The sequence below is a fragment of the Hemitrygon akajei genome, chromosome 16 (genome assembly GCF_048418815.1).
Source record: "Hemitrygon akajei chromosome 16, sHemAka1.3, whole genome shotgun sequence".
NCBI classification, from domain to species: domain Eukaryota; kingdom Metazoa; phylum Chordata; class Chondrichthyes; order Myliobatiformes; family Dasyatidae; genus Hemitrygon; species Hemitrygon akajei.
This window is the reverse complement of record NC_133139.1, coordinates 46,919,350-46,925,349: the sequence shown is the minus strand read 5'-3', so window position 1 is coordinate 46,925,349 and position 6,000 is coordinate 46,919,350. Positions and strand designations below refer to the sequence as shown.

At 40.6% G+C, this 6,000-nt stretch overlaps 1 protein-coding gene across 4 annotated transcripts in view; it reads left to right on the top strand.

Moving 5' to 3' along the window:
* The first annotated feature begins 220 nt into the window (after positions 1-220).
* LOC140740020 (E3 SUMO-protein ligase PIAS4-like) overlaps positions 221-6,000 on the top strand; it is a 129,944-nt gene continuing 124,164 nt past the window's right edge. For all 4 annotated transcript variants that reach the window (XR_012101779.1, XR_012101780.1, XR_012101781.1 and 1 more), the window contains exon 1: positions 221-303. The gene's annotated coding sequence lies outside the window, so the exon portion shown is untranslated. The remainder of the gene's footprint in view (positions 304-6,000) is intronic.

Sequence of the window (6,000 nt, the reverse complement as noted above, 5' to 3'; positions counted from 1 at the left end):
AGCCTTCAAGAGGGAGAGGTCAGAATAAAAGGGAAGAGGGAGGAGAGGAGCTTTTTAAAGCACACCCCAGCCGGCGATGTCCCTGCTCAGGATGAACCTCCCGGCGGGAACCGGCCGAGGACATTCGCGGCCCCTATGTCAACAACGGCAAGGCACGCTGTACCGACGGCCTCCGGCCACATGGCGGCGTTGCGGAATCACCCCGCCCTCTCCCGTTACTAGGCGGCGCTGCCGAGCGCGGCCCACTCCAGACAGAATCCCAACCTCCTTCCCGGCTGGCTGGCAACCTGCATGTGAAAAACCGTAAGGAAAATTATTTAACATTTAAATCCGCTCCCTGGTCTCGGTCATTCGCAAAAGTTCTTCAAATCTAAAGCACCCAAAGGAGTAAATAGCTGGGCGGGGCTCTGTTGACGTGCCGCCTTGGCCCGGGGCCTGGGAGTAACCTGGCGCCACCTCTCACAGTGGCTGCAAAACTCTCGGATCGCCGACATCCCCAGCGCCGTCTACCGCCCGGCTCCCGGGTGAAGAATAAACGAGGGCCGATAGAACCGGATCTACTTCCGGCAACAGGCACCCCGGCCTCCGGAAAATAACCAAACCAAACCAAGGGGTCCGCCCTCCCGCTTTGGGCGTCAAAGGGTTCCCGCCCGCCCCACTTCCGACAATAATAAAAAGTGTCTCATTTTTCTCCGCACCCCCAGCAAACTTTACATTCTTTAGGGTTTTATTCCACTAGTTTCCTCTCCTATAATCATATTTTCTGAGGGTTTAAATTTAAGAGAGGTACATATATATAATCAGTGTTCATAATGATAGAGTTTTGGGATCTCCAGTCGACGTGATTGCAATGAGTAAGTTTTGCGGAAAGGAGATGAGGTTTAATTGGAAGGATTTCATGAGCCCCCCCCCCCCCATTTCTTTGCTGCATACAGATACAGGTGGATACATTATTGAGGAAAGTCCAAAATAGAAAAGTCCCATCTAATTCTTGAAGACTGTTGATGGAGCCAAGCACAGCCATTGGATAGCACCTTGAGGAGTAGGGAAGCAGTCAGTTGAGTAATCTGTTGATTAGCTCACAGGTTATTCATTTTAAAAGATACAGCACGATAGCAGGCAGGCCCTTCTGGTCCATCGAGACCACGCTTGCACATTTGCATCCATGCAACCAATTAATCTATAAACCAATACATCTTTGAAAACAGGAGCACCTGTAGGAAACCCATGCAGTCACAGAGAGAACATACAAACTCCTACAGACTGCAGTGGGAATTGAACCTGGGTCACTGATACTGTAAAACATTAGGTTAACCTCTATGCTACCATGACGCTCCCTACCCTACTGCACCAACCCACATTCAAGGTGTACTGATGCCTTCAAAAAACATAGCTCAGAAATGTGTTGACCTCAAATAAGCCATTATTTTCAAGGCACATTTTTATATAGTAAAATTTGAAATGCTAGAATGGTTATAGAGTAATTGCAAATTTGAAAATCATCACTGTATCAGGTAATAATCAAAAAACAAACAAAAATCCCTGCACATGTCAGACATGAGACTTATAAAAGAAAACTATGAAGCTATTCAGCAGATCAGGCAGTATCTGTGGAGAAAGGTAAAACAAAGTTAATTTTTAAGGTCAATGACATTTTATCCATTCAGATGCAAGGCTGAAACCTGAAATGTCAATTCTGTTTCACTCTCTTGAAATGCTGTCTGACCTATTGATTTACTTTTAAATTAAATCTTAGATATTTTTATGTTAATACTATTGTGCAATTAAGTTTCTGTTGGTGAAATGGTTAAATTATTTACTTTTTCATACAAGAAATATAGTATGATTGCAATGGGTTATGAACATATCCATTAGTTATACTTCGCAGCAAGGAAATTCTGAAATGCTAAGAACTGCAATTGAGGTAGTTTGTGAAAGAGCATCTGAATTCTAAAATATGCATTTCACATTCACTGCATGACTCAAAGCACTTCACAGTAAATTAATTAATTCTGCGCTTTAATTATTGTTAATGTCAATCAGTTCATGCCTACCTGAGAGAGCACCTCTGACAAGACAGTACAGGATTCATTGATATCAAAGAACAGCACACAACCCACATTAGAAACTCATGGGTTCAAGATCATCTCTATAGAGCTTCACAAAATGTTAGCTGATAGTACAGTGAATTGGCCAAGTAAAAGCAAATCCATTGAAGGAAAGGGTGGCAGTTCTTTTTGTGTCTCAGCCGTATTCAACAAAACATTAATTATTCATTCATTTTATTGCTGATTTGTTGGACCTTTCATAAATTTGCCTGCAAATTAGAGATATAAATATTTATTAACAGTTGGTATTGACAACAATAATGAGTTGAAAGTGTGTCTATCAGAGTATATTACAATAAATAATGTTTGAAAAGTTTAAAGAACACTAAAAGCAGTAACTTCTGTTAGAGAAAGTGAATGGTGTCATGTATAGCAGGGATGAACTTATCATCTCCACTGTGGCTGGCTATTGTTACAATTACCATAAAATAATCTGCAGATTTTTTGAGGGGGGGAATTTGTGCATGCACATTACATAAATTTGATTCTTATACCTATTTATGCATGCTAACACTTTGAAACCTTGAAGTAAATCTTTTAGTGGAGCATTTTCTCTTACTGTATCCAGTAAGGTGGCAGCACATTTGGTCGCAGCGACTTCTACAGGGTCAACAAAAGGTGTTACTGTCCAATTTAAGTGTATTTTTTATGATTGCAAGGTCCTGCTATACATTAAGAATTTAAAGTACTGCAGCTCTGCCTCATCATGAAAGAGCTGCATGTTGTGCTGCTGCCTGAGTTGGAAGAACTCACAGTCTAATAGCGAGCAACTGTCCTGGTTGCTTTTCTTGTGATCACAAAACCTTTTCAAACATTATTAATGAGGAATGGCGTAAATTTGATTCACGGATTTATTGGCGGAGGAGCTGTGTGGCCTTGATGAGACTGAGGACTAGGACTCGAGCCGCGGTGTCACCAGGAGAAAGGCGTCGAAGCTGCTTTGCTCCGTCGGGGGCTGTGTGGAATAGAGTCCATCTGGAGTTTGTACTACTTCCCCAGTGTTCAGGTGGCAGAAAACAAGCTCTACAGTGGTCGACTGCAGATTTATGCAGTATTCAGTGGATTCAGGGCCTCAAGCTGTGATGTCAGCTGTTTACAACCGCCAGAAGAGGTGCTGTCCTCCAGGCGTGATGAAGCACAGCATCCACGCTAGACTCAGTGCTGCCCCTGGTGTTCGCTTGGCAGAAGACAAAGCTCTATTGTGGCTCAAATCGGGACTTACCGTACTTTTAATTACTTTTTGGTTGTATCTTATTGACACTTCTATGTGCTTGTTATCTTGTATGTGCTATGTTGTGCTGTGTGACTTTGTAGTGTCTTTTGCAACCTTAGCCCCAGAATAATGCTGTCTTGATTGGCTGTTTTCATGGATACTTTCTACATCCATTCTATTTCGGTCTTTCAATGAGATCCCCTCTTATTCTTCTAAATTCCAGCAAGTACAGGCCCAGAGCCATCAAACGCTCCTCGTATGTTAACACTTTAATTCCCAGAATCATTCCCATGAACCTCCTCTGGACCATCTCCAATTCCAACACAGCTTTTAGATAAGGGGCCCAAAATTGGTCACAATACTCCAAATCCAATCTGACCAATACCATACAAAGCCTCAGCATTACATCTTTGCTCTTATATTCTAGTCCTCTTGAAATGAATGCTAATATTGCATTTGCCTTCCTTACCACCAACTCAACCTGCAAGGTAACTTTAGGTTATCCTGCATAAGAACTCACAAGTCCATTTGCACCTCTGATTTTTAAAAATCTTCTCCCCATTTAGAAATGGTTTAATTCTTTCTACCAAAGTCCATGACTATACACTTCACTTACACTATATTCCATCTGCCTCTTCTTTGTCCATTCTCACAAACTGTCTATGTCCTTCTGTAAACTCCCTGCTTCCTTAGCACTAACTGACTCTTCACTTAAAATTGTACCGTCTGCAAATGTGGCCACAAAGCAATCAATTCCATCAGCAAAATTGTTGACTTATAACGTGAAAAGAAGCAGTCCCAATACTGAATGACCACTGTGAAATTCCACTTGTCACCAGCAGACATCCAGAATAGGTCCCCTTTATTCCCACTCTGTCTCCTGCCAGTAAGCCAATACTATGCTAGTATCTTCTATAATACCATGGGCTATTATCTTTTGAAGCAGCCTTATGTGTGGCACCTTGTCAAAGGCCCTCTGAAAATCCAGGTATACAATATCCACTGACTCTCTGTTGTCCATCCTGCCTGTTGTTTCCTCAAAGAATTCCTACAGATTCATCAGACAAGATTTCCCCTTAAGGAAACTGTGCTGACTTTGGCCTACTTTCTCATGCACCTCTGTACCCCAAAACCTCACCATTAGTAACTACTTTCAGACCTTTCAGCTTCCCAAGCACCTTTTTATTACCAATAACAGCTACACTCACTTCTGCCCCCTGATACTCTTGAATTTCTGGGATACTGCTAGTCTCCTACAGTGAAGACTGACACAAAATACTTATTAAATCTGCCTGACATTTGTTGCCATTACTACCTCTCCAGCATCATTTTCCAGCAGTCTAATATCCACTCTCACCTCTGTTTTACTCTTTATATATCTGGAAAAAAAATCTTCTGTTATCCTTCGATATGCTTGACTAGCTTACCTTCATATTTCATCTTTTCTCTTTTTTAAAGTTGTCTTCTGTTGGTTTTTAAAAGCTTTCTAATCCTCTAACTTCTTACTTTTTTGCCATATTTTTATGCCCTCTATTTTGCTTTTATACTGTATTTGACTTCCCTTGCCACCCACAGTTGTGTCACCCTCACTTTAGTATATTGGGATAGTGGGATAATTTGAGATGTATCTATCCTGTGACTTCCAAATTTCCCCCAGAAACTCCAGCCATTGCTGTTTTGCCATCATCCCTGCTAGTATTCCTTTTCAATCAACTTTGGCCAGCTCCTCTCTCATGCCACTGTAATTTCCTTTACTCCACTGTAATAGTGATACGTCTGACTTTATCTTTTGCCTCTCAAACTACAGGGTGAATTCTATCATTATGATCACTGGCTCCCAAAGATTCCTTTACCTTAAGCTCTCTAATCAGATCTGGTTCATTACACAACACCCAATCCAGAATAGCAGATCCCCTAGTGAGCTCAACCACAAGCTGCTCTAAAAAGCCACCTTATTGAGCTATTTTATTACAATAATGTGTTGCATAAACAGAAATGCTTTATTAAGTGGTGTCTTGCAGAACTTCCCAAGGCATTACAAGGCAATAAGCCACTTTTTGGAGCCTATTAGTAATAGTATGTTGTAACTTTGATGGCTATTTTGCTTACAGTCCACTCTACAAACACCACACTTACAGTGACTAGTTAACCTGTTTTAGTGCAATGAAATGTTTTATTTTCACCTAAGAGCAATTTGTTATTCTATTCTTATATTTTCAACTCACCACTTACTGCCCCTGATTTATTCTTAAGTGTTGATATGGATTTGTCTTTAATCATTAATAGTGTGAGTGCATTTGATAATAAAACCTAACCCTATCCAGTTTACTGACTTTAGTTAAATGCCATTTACAGAAAAGGTAGATCTGAATATCTGAAAATACCTTCAAAAGTGAAATTAAACTGTAACTGTTGAATACATAAGAAATCATTACCATTTAGCTGTACATTGAAGGGGTTGAAGATGAAGACAAGGCTTTTGAATTGAATACTTTAGAGAGATGTAAATGAATGATGGGTGTATGAAGCTTGCTTGTATTACAGGATTAGAATTGGATTCATAGTCACTGACAATAGTCATGAAATGTGTGGTTTTGCAGCAGAAGTACAGTGCAGACATAACAAATTATTATGTTACAATAAAAATAAATTCTTCAAACAGTAAGAGTGTTCATGTAC